The sequence below is a fragment of the Convolutriloba macropyga genome, chromosome 12, assembly GCF_964194025.1.
Source record: "Convolutriloba macropyga chromosome 12, txConMacr16.3, whole genome shotgun sequence".
NCBI lineage: Eukaryota > Metazoa > Xenacoelomorpha > Acoela > Convolutidae > Convolutriloba > Convolutriloba macropyga.
In genome coordinates this window covers 40,269,154-40,289,874 of record NC_134479.1, presented here as the reverse complement: position 1 = coordinate 40,289,874, position 20,721 = coordinate 40,269,154, and the positions used below count along the sequence as shown (strand labels likewise).

Below are 20,721 nucleotides of genomic sequence, written 5' to 3'. Positions count from 1 at the left end.
ATGTTTTTGGCAAGTTCAGCAACTTTAGCCCTTCGCTTACATTGGAAGCATCTGATATCCAAGCATCCGCCATAAATGGCTCTATGCTTCAATTTAAGGGTATGTGCTTGCTTCCATGTCGTTGGTTTAAAAATGGTCCCATGTTTTCTTTCAAATTTTACATTTGTGCCCACCTCAGTGTTCCTTGTGTGGTCGGTTTTGATCTCCTACACAAACAAAAATGTGCAGTAGACTTCTCTCGGGGTTTATTAGATGTAGGTGACGCAGTACTGGAATGTATCAGTCCGTTGTCTCAGTGGTTTGAGGATAATTCTCCGACAACTGAGACTTCGCTTTGTTCTGTAACTTCGCGTTTCCTTATTCCACCTCGAAGTGAAGCACTCGTAAAATGTAATCTAAAGTCACATCATGCGCATAAGTTTTCTTCAAGCAGTTCGCGTACTTCGTCTGACGCGACTGTGGGTTTGGTTGAGCCCCACGTAGGTTTCACCAGTTTAAACTCCCTTTTAGTGGCCTCGTCTCTTGTAACAGTTTCTCAAAATGAATTTTGGCTAAGAGTACTTAACCCTACTTGTAATTCCGTAACTTTATATCCTTCGCAAACTATTGCGCAAATCTTACCCTACAACGAGACTGTCCTTCAAACTGTTGGTTTCAATGCTGTTGACATCAATTCAGCTGAAACTTTGATGCAGTTGTTTAAATCAAAGTTCAGCACTCTCACTAAAAAACAACAAAAGGACGCTTTTAGTCTACTCAAGCAGTTTGCAGACGTGTTTGCTACCGACAAATGGGATCTAGGCTCATGTAATTTGCATAAACTGCGTATTCAGTTGAAAGATGACGCCCAGCCTAGCCGAGTGCCATACAGATCAATGAATCCTTCTAAAAGAAAAGATCTCAAGGATAAGATAACCAAACTCCAAGAAAAAGATCTCATATCTCCTACTCATTCCGAGTGGGCAGTTCCAACCGTGTTAGTTCCGAAACGTGACGGGTCATATCGTCTTGTTATTGACTATCGGAAACTAAATGCCCAAACAGTCAAAACATCGTGGCCTCTTCCGCGCATATCAGATATTCTAAATAATCTCGAGGGAAGCATTTTCTTCTCTAGCCTCGACCTTTGCAGTGGATTTCATCAAATGGAGATTGATGAAGAAGATCGACACCTTACTTCTTTCATTACGCCGTTTGGACTGTATCAGTGGAAACGGATGCCAATGGGTCTTTGCAATGCCCCTGGAGCATTTCAAAGACTAATGGAAATTGTTTTATCAGGGTTGACATATGAAATTGTCCTGGTTTATCTTGATGATATTATAGTCTTTGGTCGTTCTTTCGAGGAACACATACATCGTCTTCAACTTGTGTTCCAACGCATACGGGAAGCAAATTTGAAAATTTCACCTGCCAAATGTTCCTTATTCCAAACGAAGTTAGTATTTCTGGGTCATGTAGTCTCTGCTGACGGGATACACACTGATCCTGCTAAAATAGCAGCTGTGGATAAATACCCAGTTCCACAAACTATTCGTCAGTTAAGATCGTTCATGGGCCTTGTTGGCTTCTATAGAAAGTTTGTTCTCAATTTTGGTTTGATTGCGAACCCTCTGTACCAATTGATGAATAAAACAACAACGTTCCATTGGACAGCAGACTGCCAAAAAGCTTTCGAGAAATTGAAAACAGCGCTGGTATCCGCTCCAATCTTAGGTTTTCCAAATGAAAAGGATCAATTCGTTCTTTGTACTGACGCACCGCTTACTGGAATTGGCGCAGTGCTATCTCAAAAACAGAAAAATGGTGAAAAGGTTATTGCATATGCTAGCAAAGTGCTGCAAAAAGGTCAAAGAAACTACTCGGCTACGAAACGTGAACTCTTTGCTGTGGTGTTCTTCACATCATACTTCAAAGAATTTCTTCTTGGGCAAAAATTTCAGATAATTACTGACCATCGCGCCCTCGTTTGGCTCTATTCGTTCAAAGAGCCTGATGCAATAGTAGCGCGTTGGCTAGAAAAATTAAGTATGTTCAATTTTGAAATTGTCCATCGGCCTGGAAAAACTATTGCAAATGCTGATGCTCTTTCCAGATTACCACCTTTGAATTTATCTGCTACTTCTGTCACATCTGTTTCTTCGTCTCCGCACTTTTCAGAAACGCAAGATCAGGATAAAACTCTGTCTGTAGTCAAATCATGGTGTCGAACAGGTGAGAAACCACCTCGATCCTTAATGTTTGGTAGACCATCTGCTTTGCAGTGTTACTGGCAGCAATTCGAGACATTGAAAATTATTGATGGTGTTTTGTACCGGCTATTTCAACAACTGGATGGATCTACACTTTTCCATCAGTGTTGCGTTCCACTTAACCAGGTTCAAAAAGTTCTTCTTCAGTTGCATGATTCACCTGCTTCAGGACATTTAGGCAATAAGAAAACTCTTGATCGGGTACGTCAGCGATTTTACTGGCCAGGATTGAAAAATGATGTGGACTCCTGGATCTCAGGTTGTGCAACTTGTCAAAAACGAAAGAATCCCAAACAATCACATCAGCAAGAAATGCAGCTCTGGGCATTCTATGAACCTTTTCTTTGCGTGTCAGTTGATATCCTTGGCCCTCTCCCAGAAAGTCGGTTGAATGAGAAATTTTATAAATACATCCTAATGATTGGAGACCATTTTACTCGCTGGTTCGAGGCTGCACCCCTACAGAACATCAAGGCTGAGACAATCTGTAGCACTTTCTTAGATCAATGGGTCACCCGATTTGGTGTACCTGAATATATTCACAGTGACAACGGTTCGCAGTTCACATCGCGCCTTTTCGCAGATATGTGCAATAAGCTGCAGTTAACCAGCTCAAGATCTACTCCTTACCACCCGCAAGGAAATGCAAAAGTGGAACGCATAAATCGCACTTTGGAAGATGGGTTGGCAAAGTACTGCGCAGAACGGCATGAAGTTTGGTCTGTTCATCTTCAATCTTTCATGATGGCCTATCGTTCTGCAGTTCATGAGTCGACAGGTCAATCGCCTTTCCGATTAGTTTTTGGGAAAGAAATGCGCATGCCTGTTGATATGCTATATCCAACATTGCCCACTCCAATTGTTGGTCATCGGGATTATGTTTTTCAACGTTTAGTTGAATCTTCCACCATTTTCGAGTCCGTAATTCAGAAAAACGGATGGGAAATGCGCCGACAAAAAGCTATCTTTGACAAAAAGAAGCATGGTCCTTCGTATAAGGAAGGAGACCTGGTGCTTCTTCATTCACCAGTGTGCTCACAGGGTCAAACTCCTAAATTAAAGAGCTTCTGGTCTGGACCTCATTGCGTGAAAAAGGTTATTAACCAAATTAATTTTGTTCTACAAGACGTCAAAACTCAAAAACAACAGATTGCTCATTACGATCGCATTAAACCTTTTACACCATCAGACCAGCGGTTGCGCAGAAATCGTTCCAACCAAACTGTAAGACCAAGTCCTCAACCCATCGTCCCTGAAGACGATGATCTTGTGTTGGTTGATTTATCTGAAAGACAGGCTTCTACCTCTGATAGGTTACAAAACACTACTAACCCTACAAGTTCCGCCATTCCGTCACCGCCAGTTTTTTTGTCAGAAAATCAAAGTGGTTCAGGTTCCACAACAGTTCCTCAACGACCGCGTAGAGCTGTTGCTGATCATGCACTGCATCCAGGATTTTTCCGTTTAGCTTATTTTGATTCAGACAGTGATGTTGAGTGATTTGTTTAGATGCTCTTTGTGCAGCAAGTGTTGCTGTTGTTCACTTGCCTAGTAGATTGCAGTTTCTCTACACTTGTAGGCTATGACATCGAGGAAGTTCTCACAACAAAAATTTACTCGCTTCTTCCGAGTGAACAGTGTACGCCTGATAAATTAAGCACCAAAAACATTACTTTTGGTGGTTTGGTTCTTCATGCGCCCGAAGTTGATATTCAAATGAGTTTTTGCATGTTTCAAGCTTCTTACGCTGTTACCGGATTAGCGCATTCTGCCCGATTTGATGATTCTGTGTATTTAAAAGAGTATTCTCGCCTAGTGCCTACTTTCTATGCATTAGAAACTTGGGTTTGCAGAGCAATTTGGAGTGGTCGCAATTTCAAACTTCCAGGTTTTGCAGATGAAAATTTTAAAATGACTGAGGGGGATCTTTTGTTTGATGGTAGACCATACAAACCTGGCAATTTCAAGGTATTTGACTATTCGTACTCTTTCATGCGTGGTGGCAAGAAAGCTGGAATTTACTTCACCTGGCCTGTGGATTGGATTACCCCAGGTGGATCGAAAATTCACGCATCTGGTGTTATAAACGCAAAATTAACCATCGGCAAAGTAGTCGCAACTTTGGACAAAACCAGCTCTCCATGGTCCTTAATCTTGACAGATCCCAATGAAAGATCCACGTCCTGCAGTTTTCCAGGTTCTGACTTTCAGCATGACTCAATCACCTATTTACCGCATTTCTACGGTCAGTGTGAGATTAAATCAATATTTGAGTTCTCTCCGGAGCATCCTGGCGTTCAGATCTCTTCTGCTGATTCAATGTATTTGAGTGGAAAAACTGCTTCCAGGGATGATTCCCGCGTCTTTTATATAGAACTTCTGAACACAACTGTTAGTGTTTGCTCATATAAGGTCCGACCAACAACCTACTCTGGTGTTTACTTTGTCATTGAACCTATAACGGAGCAACTTCCGGAAATAGATTACAACACAGATGCAATTCCAAACTTAGTCTATGGGACAAAAATTGAGTTTGTGCATGTCAACGCGCATCTTTCGCGTCAACGAATTGTAAGTTTCATCAAAAATGAAAATTGCAATACGCGTCAGATGATCTTAAATGGACTCATTTCTTTAGCGTCAAACTTGGACAATCCTAATCTCTTCCTCGGATCCGGTTCCATGTTAGGCATACATGCTGAAAAAGCGGGAGCTGTTCTTTACGTCCACAAATGTGTTAAAGTCGAAGCTCGAATTGCAGACTTCCCCTACTGCACAGAGGAAGTTCCTGTTCTTTTGGGCAATGATACGCAAATTCGTTTCATGAATCCGATAACACAAGTTGTGTATCCAAACTATACTTTGACTGCTTGTGATCCCATAGCACCTTACATGTACCGCACGTCTGAAGGCATCTGGATGCACTATGGAGATGATTATTCGGTCGCACGTACGCCCGAATCTCTAAGTGTTTTCAGCCATCTAGATTTTAGTGATAACTTACCTTCATTACACACCGCTGGTCTCTTTTCTTATCAGAACTTGAGGCAGAGCGCAAAGGCTCGGGTTCTAAAATACTCGCGCCGAACAATTTCGGGACGAGAAGTATATCTTGGTCCTCGCAGCCAATATTCTCATCCTGGTTTAATGCATTTTAATCCAAGCGTTTCCGAAGAACTAGAAAATTTGGCGGCTTGGAAATATTTGATTGATTTGCAATCTGTTGCGAGTGGTGGTTGGTACTACGCCGAGAGGTGCACTGTAATTACGCTAACAACTTTAGCGCTTCTAGGGCTCTTTATCTATATATTGAAACTTGTATTTGCGCTTAGGCTCCTTTCTCATGGAGTTCCTTTCTGGACAGTTTTCCGGCTTCTTAACCCCCTTGCGCCTTTTACGCAGATGCTTCAAAAATCACATAAATAATATACACGCATCTGCGCCTGTCAATCATGACCAACTTGTCAATGAAACTGATGGGAACCCTGATAATCGCACTGTAATAGTTGATTCAATTTATCCGTCAGCACAATTAAATTCTGCCCGCTACACAACAAAAATTTAAGCACAGGTTGACTCTTTATCGCCTATAGTGTTCTGTCTTAGAAAAAAAAAAAACTGCCGCTTTCTGATTTTTGTCTTTTGCTTCATTCAAAATTTTTTTCTTTTCGTTCATCAATCACTAGCAGCCCTGATGCACTTCTGTACACAAATGATTGACATTGCTTGTTTTAGATGTCGACAAGCTCAGAGTCAATCAACACTATGCCTGCTTCTCCAGGCCCTGATATTCTTCTGGACACAGATCTTCTTTCAGGTGCTTCTTCGCTCGCAATTCCGTTGCTGGACGATAGTATGGACTCTCAAGCAGATACAGGAATAACTGGCAACTGGGCAAGTGATCAGTCGCTTGAGTTCCGTCAAAACCTCTCGCAAAATCGGGATCCTCCGCCGCACACGGATGTCTGCTCATCTGCTTCTTCGGATGAAATGACAATCATCTTTTGTCCGCCTTCCAAAAACATTCCAGTCGTTCAGACTGCTTCTGCAACAGCAGCTTCGGGTTCGAGAAGCAGCCCGCTGGAAGGAAGCAATTCACGCCAGGCTATGGGTCCACCTCGCAACGGTCCCTTACGCCTCAACGGTTTGGTGTATTCAGCAAATTTGCATGCCGTTTTGCGGGTTGTTGAATTTTACCGCAATGGGAAAGTTCGCCTTCAGGATCCTTACAATGCAAGGCGAAGGCCTCTGCTGGATCCTGCGGATCTAGTCGCTATCCCTGTTGACAACTCGGCTGAAAATCGCGACCTTCGAGATCAACTTATTCGACTTCGTCGATCTCGTGAGGCTCACGAGCGTGACCTTTACCAGGCTACCAATGAGATCGACAAACTAAAAGCTCGCATTTCCGAGCTGAATCAAATGCTAGATGATTCTCGGACGGCAAATCGTCTGCTCTCCGCGAAGGTTGTTACGCTGGAGAAAAAACAACCTAAAAAGCCAAAATCCTCTAAGGTCCGCAATGCAGGGGTGAATACGGACACTATGTCTGCCTCTGAGTCCTGTTCAACGACCTGTCGTCACCTCAGAGGTCTCCAAAACGAATTCCGCTCCCTGCGTTCTCAATTACTTCGGGGAAATCATAATCCACAAAACAAGAAAATAAAAAGGAAGCCTCGCTCGCGTTCTTCGAGCTCATCGTCCTCATCGGGTTCGGAGACAGAATAGTGGGACATGAGGACATGTCCTTCCTAAGCGGGGTGATGTAACAGCCCTACCCCATTATTATTCCTTAGGCAGTATAATGTTCCAGCTATTAATCTATTAATCTTATAGCGCCTTTCCGCTCAAGCTTTGTTTTACTTTCGTGCCACTGGACCATAGTGTATTTATTATTGATAACACAATTTGGCACGCAATTTATTTAGCTTTTGCGTGTTTCAAGAGCTAATTGAGAATTTGTTCCGTTGGCCATGTTCCTTCGCCCAAACGACACTTGATACTTTTCTGCTTACAATCCAGTTAGTTGAGCTTTTTCTCAACAAGCTTTTATAAATAACCTATTCAGTTTAATTCAATATTCTGAAAACTTACTTTGTCGATTATCCAAAGAAAAAGATAGAGCACAGAAAACAAGGTAAGATCAATTAAATTGAAGTTGTTAATTTCAACAAAAAAAACTAAAACAACCCAATCTCGAATCCCGCATTCGCAATTCAAACGTTCGTTTTTTTTAATACCTACCGGGTTGTTATATTATGAACAGTTATCAGTGGTGCGGTCTTTCCATGATTTATGAAAAAATGCTTGACTTCTGTTTTGCAATGTGTTTTATGTAAACTCAGGAATGAGGGTTTTTGTCTTATCGCGATTACAGAGAAGCACTCTAACTAACCCGGGGAGGATAAAGTTAAACCGTTTAAAAAACAGTTGCCCAAGACAAAATTTTTTTTACTTGCGTGCTAGCAGGTCCACAAAACGTTAATCGGAATCCGTTAGTGTAAGTTTTTAGAATGTCAGCAGTGTTTGATCAAATCTACAAATATATCAAAAAAAATTCCAGTCTTAGGGTGAGATCATTTTAGATAAACATGATCAAGCTATAAACCAGGGAAAATTGGGCTCCGCTACCTATATACAAAATTGCTTACAAACCACAGCCAAAGTTTGCTCGAAGGAAAACTCACAACCACAACGGCTTAGCCCACAGTCAATTGCCAGCTAATTTAAAACGTCCAGCGGTATAGACTACAGAGCTGCTGTGACCGCACTGCATCAAAATGTTCGATATGCAATGAACAATGAATGCATGGGGAAGCTGATCAAACAGTGGCTTACTGAAAACCCCTGGTAGCCTAAAAAATGAGAGTTATAAGTATGAGAAACAAAACTACGGCACGCTCAATTCAGCAAAACCATGGGGGTTTTTTGAAGTTTAAATAAAAAAATGTGTCCGAAAAGTTAAGTTCTCTGTATTTTTTCAGACAGAAAAAATTGGGCTTCAAAATCGAACCTTCGCCAGCAGTTTGGTTTGTTTCCGGCTTTTATGTCAAGCCTGCGACACACAAGTTTTAGGAACACTGTATTCTGTTGAATGATGTTGTATAGATTAAAGCCATCGTTTTATAAAATTTACAAAGTTCAAGTACAAACCCGCATATTTCGGAATTCATTAGTATTCTCAAAAGACAACAAATACTCAAAAATTTGACATGTGCACAGAAAACGATTTTGAACTCTACAATTTGGGGCTAATTAAGTTTGGGAGGAAATTTTGGGAAGATAAAGGGTTACATACCATTTACAATAAATTTACTACATATAAATTTACAAAAAATTATGCTAATTAGTAATGTTTATGTAACTCAAATTATTTGGTCAACAAAGATACTCAGTTAAATCCTGTGCTAAATTTATCAATAAAAAACAAATTACAAAATGCAAGCCGAGTTAACTATCCAACGCTCATTTATTTCGTATCGGTTCACGGTGAATCGATTTCCTACAAAAAAATTAACGACAATTTTCCTGTTGAGTTTAATTAATTTTTCACCCTGCACAGCATTGTTGAAATTCTTTTTACTCTGCATTCACCCACTACCAACAAGAGAGTACGCACTCTTCTGTGCCTTGCAGAGATGGTTCAGATGTTTGGTTAGATGAGATCTTACCCAATTCCATTTTACCCAATGTCATTATACCCAATGCCATTTTACCCAACCTTCCATTTTACCCAATACTAACTTACCCAATCCTCTTGGATTTTTTCTTTCAATTATCAGATTACATTATAGCAGTCGCTATTACAAGGATATTCTAAAATGTTTATGAGGACAATATAATCCAATGTTCGGTTGTGATAGTTTCATATCAAGTGCCACGGTCCATTTAATTATATAGTCGGCTAAATGGTCGTTCTGATAATTTTAACAATAAGGTAAATTGGGCATGTTGGCATTGGGTAAAGTGGCATTGGATAAAATGTCAGAGTGGGAAAAAGATGTTGGGTAAAATATAAGGCTAGCAGTTTATAACCTCTCCCTGCCTCGCCACAAAATATCTCAGGCCTGTTTATCTGTAGCCATTAGATTTAATTTCACAAATACGATACTGCCCGTTCAATTAAGCATGTTGATTTAGTTTTATGTATTAAGTGATCTATGTACAAATACAATATCAAATAGAACGAATAAATAAATCCAGAATTTAGAAGTCAAAACACATTTAATCTTACAAAATTTTTCGAAATCGAATATTCGCCAGCAGTTTGGTTTGTTTCCGGTTTTTATGTCAAACTTGCGACAAACAAGTTTTTGGAACACTGTATTCTGCTGAATGATGTTGTATAGATTAAAGCCATCGTTTTAAAAAATTTACAAAGTCTGAGTACTGTAGCAGTGCTACATACAATACAAAATTCAATCATTTTTAGTGCTATCTGATGCAATCTTACTGTGCTATTGCGCTGTAGTCTATGTCGACATAGTGAATCAACCAATCACATTATGCCAGCTGGCGAAAAGTATAAACCATCACTATAAAAAGCAGTGAATTTGTACTAGAAGCACTTTTTCCAACTCTGCGAGGATTCAATCCACTGGCTGGCGATTCAAGCCCAGCAGCAGAGGAATAGCCGCCAACAACAACAAAAAGCTCAGCTGAGCGCGGCGGCTAAATGCTTAGCGATATAGCTCGAGCATTAAGAGCTAATGCTTAACTTATTCCCTCACATTAGTAGTACATACAATTATGCGCTATATTAGATAGTGATGACTGTAACTAAGTACTTGTTTCCATTTCAACATCTCCTTATCCATACATATTTATTACTCTAAAATCTGGTGCGCCGAGCAGCAAAAAATTCACACCTTAAGAATGTGAGACTTTCTTCCTTTCGTTAACTGTTACCACTATTTTCTTTTTCTTTTTGTCCCCGGAGGGATGAATTTCTTGCTTTGTTTTTGTTGTTATCAATTGTTATTAGTCTGATTTCAGACTGCGATTTTCAATTTATTTGTCAGTTACATTCGTTTATTATTGAAAACGCCAAAAAGAGCGTTGCTTTTGTTTGTTTGCCTAAAATGCCTTTTTGGTGAGGCAGATTTTGCCCACACATTGTACCTGAAATTATTGAATTATTGCCGTTGATGTGTCAAAAAACACAATAACTGGATGAAACGAAGCAATACACGAAGAAAGATTCAGATCAACCAGAGAAGAAGTCATATTCACAAACTGAAAAAACTTTTCAATTTTCTTAAAACTGCGGTGAAATGTAGCAGTGCTACATACAATACAAAACTCAATCATTTTAGTGCTATCTGATGCAATCCTACTGTGCTATTGCGCTGTAGTCTATGTCGACATAGTGAATCAACCAATCACATTATGCCAGCTGGCGAAAAGTATAAACCATCACTATAAAAAGCAGTGAATTTGTACTAGAAGCACTTTTTCCAACTCTGCGAGGATTCAATCCACTGGCTGGCGATTCAAGCCCAGCAGCAGAGGAATAGCCGCCAACAACAACAAAAAGCTCAGCTGAGCGCGGCGGCTAAATGCTTAGCGATATAGCTCGAGCATTAAGAGCTAATGCTTAACTTATTCCCTCACATTAGTAGTACATACAATTATGCGCTATATTAGATAGTGATGACTGTAACTAAGTACTTGTTTCCAATTCAACATCTCCTTATCCACACATATTTATTACTCTAAAATCTGGTGCGCCGAGCAACAAAAAATTCACACCTTAAGAATGTGAGACTTTCTTCCTTTCGTTAACTGTTACCACTATTTTCTTTTTCTTTTTGTCCCCGGAGGGATGAGTTTCTTGCTTTGTTTTTGTTGTTATCAATTGTTATTATTTTGATTTCAGACTGCGATTTTCAATTTATTTGTCAGTTACATTCGTTTATTATTGAAAACGCCAAAAAGAGCGTTGCTTTTGTTTGTTTGCCTAAAATGGCTTTTTGGTGAGGCAGATTTTGCCCACACATTGGTACCTGAAGATTATTGAATTATTGTCGTAGCAGATGTGTCAAAAAACACAATAACTGGATGAAACGAAGCAATACACGAAGAAAGATTCAGATCAACCAGAGAAGAAGTCATATTCACAAACTGAAAAAACTTTTCAGTTTTCTTAAAACTGCGGTGAAATGTAGCAGTGCTACATACAATACAAAACTCAATCATTTTTAGTGCTATCTGATGCAACCCTACTGTGCTATTGCGCTGTAGTCTATGTCGACATAGTGAATCAACCAATCACATTATGCCAGCTGGCGAAAAGTATAAACCATCACTATAAAAAGCAGTGAATTTGTACTAGAAGCACTTTTTCCAACTCTGCGAGGATTCAATCCACTGGCTGGCGATTCAAGCCCAGCAGCAGAGGAATAGCCGCCAACAACAACAAAAAGCTCAGCTGAGCGCGGCGGCTAAATGCTTAGCGATATAGCTCGAGCATTAAGAGCTAATGCTTAACTTATTCCCTCACATTAGTAGTACATACAATTATGCGCTATATTAGATAAAGATGACTATAACTAAGTACTTGTTTCCAATTCAATATCTCCTTATCCACACATATTTATTACTCTAAGATCTGGTGCGCCGAGCAACAAAAAATTCACACCTTAAGAATGTGAGACTTTCTTCCTTTCGTTAAATGTTACCACTATTTTCTTTTTCTTTTTGTCCCCGGAGGGATGAATTTCTTGCTTTGTTTTCGTTGTTATCAATTGTTATTATTCTGATTTCAGAGTGCAATTTTCAATTTATGTGTCAGTTACATTCGTTTCTTATTGAAAACGCCAAAAAGGGCGTTGCTTTTGTTTGTTTGCCTAAAATGGCTTTTTGGTGAGGCAGATTTTGCCCACACATTGGTACCTGAAGATTATTGAATTATTGCCGTAGCAGATGTGTCAAAGAAACACAGTAACTGGATGCAACGAAGCAATACAAGAAGAAAGATTCAGATCAACCAGAGAAGAAGTCATATTCACAAACTGAAAAAACTTTTCAATTTTCTTAAAACTGCGGTGAAATGTAGCAGTGCTACATACAATACAAAACTCAATCATTTTAGTGCTATCTGATGCAATCCTACTGTGCTATTGCGCTGTAGTCTATGTCGACATAGTGAATCAACCAATCACATTATGCCAGCTGGCGAAAAGTATAAACCATCACTATAAAAAGCAGTGAATTTGTACTAGAAGCACTTTTTCCAACTCTGCGAGGATTCAATCCACTGGCTGGCGATTCAAGCCCAGCAGCAGAGGAATAGCCGCCAACAACAACAAAAAGCTCAGCTGAGCGCGGCGGCTAAATGCTTAGCGATATAGCTCGAGCATTAAGAGCTAATGCTTAACTTATTCCCTCACATTAGTAGTACATACAATTATGCGCTATATTAGATAAAGATGACTGTAACTAAGTACTTGTTTCCAATTCAATATCTCCTTATCCACACATATTTATTACTCTAAAATCTGGTGCGCCGAGCAACAAAAAATTCACACCTTAAGAATGTGAGACTTTCTTCCTTTCGTTAAATGTTACCACTATTTTCTTTTTCTTTTTGTCCCCGGAGGGATGAATTTCTTGCTTTGTTTTCGTTGTTATCAATTGTTATTATTCTGATTTCAGAGTGCAATTTTCAATTTATGTGTCAGTTACATTCGTTTCTTATTGAAAACGCCAAAAAGGGCGTTGCTTTTGTTTGTTTGCCTAAAATGGCTTTTTGGTGAGGCAGATTTTGCCCACACATTGGTACCTGAAGATTATTGAATTATTGCCGTAGCAGATGTGTCAAAGAAACACAGTAACTGGATGCAACGAAGCAATACAAGAAGAAAGATTCAGATCAACCAGAGAAGAAGTCATATTCACAAACTGAAAAAACTTTTCAATTTTCTTAAAACTGCGGTGAAATGTAGCAGTGCTACATACAATACAAAACTCAATCATTTTTAGTGCTATCTGATGCAACCCTACTGTGCTATTGCGCTGTAGTCTATGTCGACATAGTGAATCAACCAATCACATTATGCCAGCTGGCGAAAAGTATAAACCATCACTATAAAAAGCAGTGAATTTGTACTAGAAGCACTTTTTCCAACTCTGCGAGGATTCAATCCACTGGCTGGCGATTCAAGCCCAGCAGCAGAGGAATAGCCGCCAACAACAACAAAAAGCTCAGCTGAGCGCGGCGGCTAAATGCTTAGCGATATAGCTCGAGCATTAAGAGCTAATGCTTAACTTATTCCCTCACATTAGTAGTACATACAATTATGCGCTATATTAGATAAAGATGACTATAACTAAGTACTTGTTTCCAATTCAATATCTCCTTATCCACACATATTTATTACTCTAAGATCTGGTGCGCCGAGCAACAAAAAATTCACACCTTAAGAATGTGAGACTTTCTTCCTTTCGTTAAATGTTACCACTATTTTCTTTTTCTTTTTGTCCCCGGAGGGATGAATTTCTTGCTTTGTTTTCGTTGTTATCAATTGTTATTATTCTGATTTCAGAGTGCAATTTTCAATTTATGTGTCAGTTACATTCGTTTCTTATTGAAAACGCCAAAAAGGGCGTTGCTTTTGTTTGTTTGCCTAAAATGGCTTTTTGGTGAGGCAGATTTTGCCCACACATTGGTACCTGAAGATTATTGAATTATTGCCGTAGCAGATGTGTCAAAGAAACACAGTAACTGGATGCAACGAAGCAATACAAGAAGAAAGATTCAGATCAACCAGAGAAGAAGTCATATTCACAAACTGAAAAAACTTTTCAATTTTCTTAAAACTGCGGTGAAATGTAGCAGTGCTACATACAATACAAAACTCAATCATTTTAGTGCTATCTGATGCAATCCTACTGTGCTATTGCGCTGTAGTCTATGTCGACATAGTGAATCAACCAATCACATTATGCCAGCTGGCGAAAAGTATAAACCATCACTATAAAAAGCAGTGAATTTGTACTAGAAGCACTTTTTCCAACTCTGCGAGGATTCAATCCACTGGCTGGCGATTCAAGCCCAGCAGCAGAGGAATAGCCGCCAACAACAACAAAAAGCTCAGCTGAGCGCGGCGGCTAAATGCTTAGCGATATAGCTCGAGCATTAAGAGCTAATGCTTAACTTATTCCCTCACATTAGTAGTACATACAATTATGCGCTATATTAGATAAAGATGACTGTAACTAAGTACTTGTTTCCAATTCAATATCTCCTTATCCACACATATTTATTACTCTAAAATCTGGTGCGCCGAGCAACAAAAAATTCACACCTTAAGAATGTGAGACTTTCTTCCTTTCGTTAAATGTTACCACTATTTTCTTTTTCTTTTTGTCCCCGGAGGGATGAATTTCTTGCTTTGTTTTCGTTGTTATCAATTGTTATTATTCTGATTTCAGAGTGCAATTTTCAATTTATGTGTCAGTTACATTCGTTTCTTATTGAAAACGCCAAAAAGGGCGTTGCTTTTGTTTGTTTGCCTAAAATGGCTTTTTGGTGAGGCAGATTTTGCCCACACATTGGTACCTGAAGATTATTGAATTATTGCCGTAGCAGATGTGTCAAAGAAACACAGTAACTGGATGCAACGAAGCAATACAAGAAGAAAGATTCAGATCAACCAGAGAAGAAGTCATATTCACAAACTGAAAAAACTTTTCAATTTTCTTAAAACTGCGGTGAAATGTAGCAGTGCTACATACAATACAAAACTCAATCATTTTTAGTGCTATCTGATGCAACCCTACTGTGCTATTGCGCTGTAGTCTATGTCGACATGGTGAATCAACCAATCACATTATGCCAGCTGGCGAAAAGTATAAACCATCACTATAAAAAGCAGTGAATTTGTACTAGAAGCACTTTTTCCAACTCTGCGAGGATTCAATCCACTGGCTGGCGATTCAAGCCCAGCAGCAGAGGAATAGCCGCCAACAACAACAAAAAGCTCAGCTGAGCGCGGCGGCTAAATGCTTAGCGATATAGCTCGAGCATTAAGAGCTAATGCTTAAGTTATTCCCTCACATTAGTAGTACATACAATTATCCGCTATATTAGATAGTGATGACTGTAACTAAGTACTTGTTTCCAATTCAACATCTCCTTATCCACACATATTTATTACTCTAAAATCTGGTGCGCCGAGCAACAAAAAATTCACACCTTAAGAATGTGAGACTTTCTTCCTTTCGTTAACTGTTACCACTATTTTTTTTCTTTTTGTCCACGGAGGGATGAATTTCTTGCTTTGTTTTTGTTGTTATCAATTGTTATTAGTCTGATTTCAGACTGCGATTTTCAATTTATTTGTCAGTTACATTCGTTTCTTATTGAAAACGCCAAAAAGAGCGTTGCTTTTGTTTGTTTGCCTAAAATGGCTTTTTGGTGAGGCAGATTTTGCCCACAAATTGGTACCTGAAGATTATTGAATTATTGCCGCAGCAGATGTGTCAAAAAAACAATAACTGGATGCAACGAAGCAATACAATAAAGATTCAGATCAACCAGAGAAGAAGTCATATTCACAAACTGAAAAAACTTTTCAATTTTCTTAAAACTGCGGTGAAATGTAGCAGTGCAACATACAATACAAAACTCAATCATTTTTAGTGCTATATGATGCAATCCTATTGTGCTATTGCGCTGTAGTCTATGTCGACATAGTGAATCAACCAATCACATTATGCCAGCTGGCGAAAAGTATAAACCATCACTATAAAAACAGTGAATTTGTACTAGAAGCACTTTTTCCAACTCTGCGAGGATTCAATCCACTGGCTGGCGATTCAAGCCCAGCAGCAGAGGAATAGCCGCCAACAACAACAAAAAGCTCAGCTGAGCGCGGCGGCTAAATGCTTAGCGATATAGCTCGAGCATTAAGAGCTAATGCTTAACTTATTCCCTCACATTAGTAGTACATACAATTATACGCTATATTAGATAGTGATGACTGTAACTAAGTACTTGTTTCCAATTCATCATCTCCTTGTCCACACATATTTCTTACTCTAAAAGTACAAACCCGCATATTTCAGAATTAATTAGTATTCTCAAAAGAAAATAAATACTCAAAAATTTGACATGTGCACAGAAAACGATTTTAAACTCTACAATTTGGGGCTAATTAAGTTTGGGAGGAAATTTTGGGAAGATAAAGGGTTACATACCATTTGCAAATAATAAATTTACAAAAAATTTTGCTAATTAGTAATGTTTATGTAACTCAAATTATTTGGTCAACAAAGATACTCAGTTAAATCCTGTGCTAAATTTATTAATAAAAAACAAATTACAAAATGCAAGCTGAGTTAACTATCCAACACTCATTTATTTCGTATCGGTTCACGTTGATACGATTTCCTACAAAACAAATTTAACGACAATTTTCCTATTGAGTTTAATTAATTTTACCCCCATTTTACCCAATACTAACTTACCCAATGCTCTTTGATTTTTTCGTTCAATTATCAGATTACACTATAGCAGTCGCTATTACAAGGATATTCTAAAATGTTTATGAGGACAATATAATCCAATGTTCGGTTGTGATAGTTTCATATCAAGTGCCACGGTCCATTTAATTATATAGTCGGCTAAATAGTCGTTCTGATAATTTTAACAATAAAGTAAATTGGGCATGTTGGCATTGGGTAAAATGGCATTGGATAAAATGTCAGGTTGGGAAAAAGATGTTGGGTAAAATGTCAGACTAGCAGTTTATAACCTCTCCCTGTCTCGCCACAAAATTTCCCAGGACTGTTTATTTGTAGCCATTAGATTTAATTTCACAAATACAAAACTGCCCGTTCAAGTAAGCATGTTGATTTAGTTTTATGTATTAAGAGATCTATGTCCAAATACAATATCAAATAGAACGAAGAAATAAATCCAGAATTTAGAAGTCAAAACATTTAATCTTAAAAAAGCGCCAGAAGTAAGTAAAACTGAGAACGCTGCTTTTACCAAAAACACAGCGCAACAAGTTTCGAATGAGTATTCAACGAGTTGAAAAAACAATATACCTGACTACCTGCCTTATTTGAAATCAAGGGCAGTTTATGTCGTCCACCAAAGCAAATGAAACAAAACAACGGAGATAAAAAACATAATAAATCGAAAATTTTTGATTTTTATGGATCGAAAGACGCTGATTCCTTATTTATCAAATTCAACTTCTTCAGGAAGCAAAGATAACTAGCTTTTGAAATAAGTAACGACAAAATTTTGGGGAGCATTAAATGAGGCCAAAATAGCAAACTTTACTAAAAATATTTCAAAAAGATTAGCATGCTTTTATTAAAACAACTACATTTCAAAACCGTTCAAGAGCCTAAATTATCAAAAAAAGAAAAAAACTTTCAAAATCATTCAAATAACTAACCTAGGACAAAGTAAATCATTTGACGGGAATTACGAGCCAAACCGAAAAGCCATATTCAAATCAATTCTATGAAACAAAGTTATCAAAACCACATTCAAATCAATTCTATTAAACGAAGTTATCAAAGAAGGATGACTGCCGATTCAAATTTAAATGTCTTCACCGGTCTGTCCACAGGCAGTATATTACAGTCGATAATAGTGGCAATGTTAGCTATTGAAAAATCAATAGTTTAAAGAAAAGCAAAATTTTGCATGCTTTATAATGGCAATTGAAAAAGAAACCGTAAACATCAATAACGAGACAAATGATTCCATTTTTTACTATGCTCTGCATTTAGTGAAGACTTCCCGGCAAAACCTATTTAAAGCCCCGAATCTTTTGTTTTTCAAACAAACAGCATTATAGTAAACTGAAGCAATTGTTTTCGCATTATTCATATAAATTCTTTCGATTCCAGCTAAAAGATAGTCGGTAGCAAGTATGCGCAAATGCCCGCCAAATGATTTTTTAGCAATGCCTCTTTAAAAGTCCATGAATTGGAACGAATTAAGGAAACTAACCAATAAAAGTCAAAAACATTACACGGAAAATAATAAAAAAGGAAAAAAGCAGGTTGAAAAAAAAAGAGATCTATTTGACAAGATGAAAAACAGCGAAACAAGTCCGGGAACAAAGATCGAAAATTGCGACAAACCACAGACCTGGATTTCAGATTGTTTTGATTATAATAGTAGTTTTCTTTATATAGAATAATTGATTCTGAACAATTTACAAATACAACGGCCAAGCATAGAAATAACAACTAATTTTTGCCAAAATTTGTCAAAGGCCAAAAAAACATGAAATGCTGCCTAAATTTGTTTGATAACTTTTTCCAATGCAATTTTTTTTATTTATTCTTTGTAGTAAAATTTAATGCGCAGAAAGCTTTAATTTGATACCCCATATGCTAGTCAGGGATGCCCCCAATAAAGTCTAAAAGCGTCTGAACAAAAAAAGTTAATTCTATTTGTGAAGATTCAAAAACCAAATGTATATACTACATGACATGCGGATATTTTAACTTCTGAAGTGAAAAAAAATTTGTGAAGTGAAATTTAGTTTTAAAAATTACAAAAATTTTCAGCAATGCGTACATTTACTTTTCTACAAGGGATAAATTTTGAAAAAAAAGAGTGAAACTTACCACTATTGTTCACGGCGAATGATAATTTATAAGGTCACGATAACTTTGTTGTCTGCTTAGAACTGTCAAGTGACCTTATTGCAAGTGCACGCCTGCAAAACTTTCATTACTGGCTGGCCTGTGGATTGCCAATTTTAATTCTGATGTAACAATCCAAGGGTAAAATTTCCAGGAAAACAGCAATCAGTTCACTTTAGTGTTCACATGTACGCAGTATCGGGTTTTACTTTGCAAGGCGTGAATTAAAATTTTGAGGGGGTGAAAATTTTCGCTGCATGGTGATAACAAAATTTACGACCGGGTTGAGCTACGGAAATAAATTAGGGTGAAAACATGAACTGGTGGGTTAGAATTTCGGATTAGCAGTTTGGAGCGTTATTAGCTGAGGATGAACGGTTAAATTGTTGGGGAATTTTATTAAGAGTTGGGACTCTTTATAAGGCTGCAAAAAAGATAAAAGTGTATGCAGACTGTATTATCCAGAACAATTGAGGCTTAACACTGTTTAAGAGCTTTTCCGCAACAGAACAGCGGTTGGTAAAGTGCGCGAATGGGCCTCACTCTTACACGTAACAGAACGCTCACTTGACATAAACCGATTAGAATAGCTGATATTTATTAATAGTCTACCATTTTAGACCGCCATTGGTGACAGAAATCGATTAAAAACTAATTAATTAATTCTTAACCAGACTATTAACCTAGTAAACCGAAAATATCGATAAAATTACCTCAATATTTGGGTTAAAATAGGCGAGAGCAATAATTTCACGAAGAGTTATTTTATTTAAGTAAAACTAATCATTATAACGAACAAAAGTAGGTTATATAACATTTATGAGCTTTTATTTATTGTAAAAATTTCAAATTGCTAAGCAAATGAAAAGCGTTTAATCAAAATTTAGAGCTCGTGGTAGTAACTTCTTTGCAAATAATGCGCAAAATTTAACTAATTGCATTTATGCCGAGTGAACGATGTCCAAAAAGAATAAAGAATGCTTTGAGTGAAGAAAATTAAGGCAAAAATATCCGGTTACTATACTTTTTATACCAGAAGTTCAAGAAGAATAAGCAAAAAATACCACAAAAGTAAGGCGTCCTAATATTACTCTGTTTTTAGTAATACCGCTACACAAGCTAAGCACGCTATAGGAGCGGAGCATGCTTGTGTGACTTCTGTGCTGTAAATTATGAATAATGGATGAAATATATGGAGATAAAAAGGATAACGAATCAAAAACTTGGAAAAATCTTCAATTTTTTGGGGAAAATGTGGCTTACTTTGTGTTGATTTATGGGTGGGATTTAACATATTGTTATAGCGCCAACAAGCGTGCAAGACGCGAACAATTTTTAAATGTTTGCTAGTTAAGATTTGTGATAACTAGGCTTAACCAGCGAGTTATAAATGCCTTTCTCAGTTATTTGGGGAGGTAGTTAGGCAAAGAGAAGATGGATGGCTTGCTGGTTGGGGGGCTGTTGGTGAGGAAATTGTGGGAGAAATAAGGGTTGAAAAAGGTGGGTAAGCGTGATTGGACTTGATTGCACAGGTAGTTTTTTAAATCGGAGCAGAAGAGAACTAGTAAAAACAGGGTGAAGGTAGAAAACTCCCACCTAAAGGAGGCGGGCGACTAAGGGGGGGGGGGGGGGTGGGGGTGGTGGATTTGGATAGAGGGGGAATTAGTCAAATCACAAATCTCTCCAGCAATCACTAAGATGTATGTTGAAAACACCCACAAATAACTAGAGTTATTTAGTAGTAGAGATGGTTAAGGCAGGTACATGAATCTCAAGAAGGGCAATTTTCCTTCTTTTCCTTGATGGGGACAGGGAATATTTCAAGTGCGACATTTGAGCCCTACCA

General features: G+C 38.1%; 1 protein-coding gene across 7 annotated transcripts in view; it reads right to left on the bottom strand.

Moving 5' to 3' along the window:
* LOC142350235 (uncharacterized) overlaps nt 1–20,721 on the bottom strand; it is a 131,003-nt gene that overhangs the window by 78,180 nt on the left and 32,102 nt on the right. The window contains exon 1 of one of the 7 annotated variants that reach the window (XM_075402005.1): nt 19,589–20,407. The exons of 5 other annotated variants lie outside the window; for them this stretch is intronic. The gene's annotated coding sequence lies outside the window, so the exon portion shown is untranslated. One more of the 7 variants, XM_075401999.1, reaches the window with a different exon arrangement.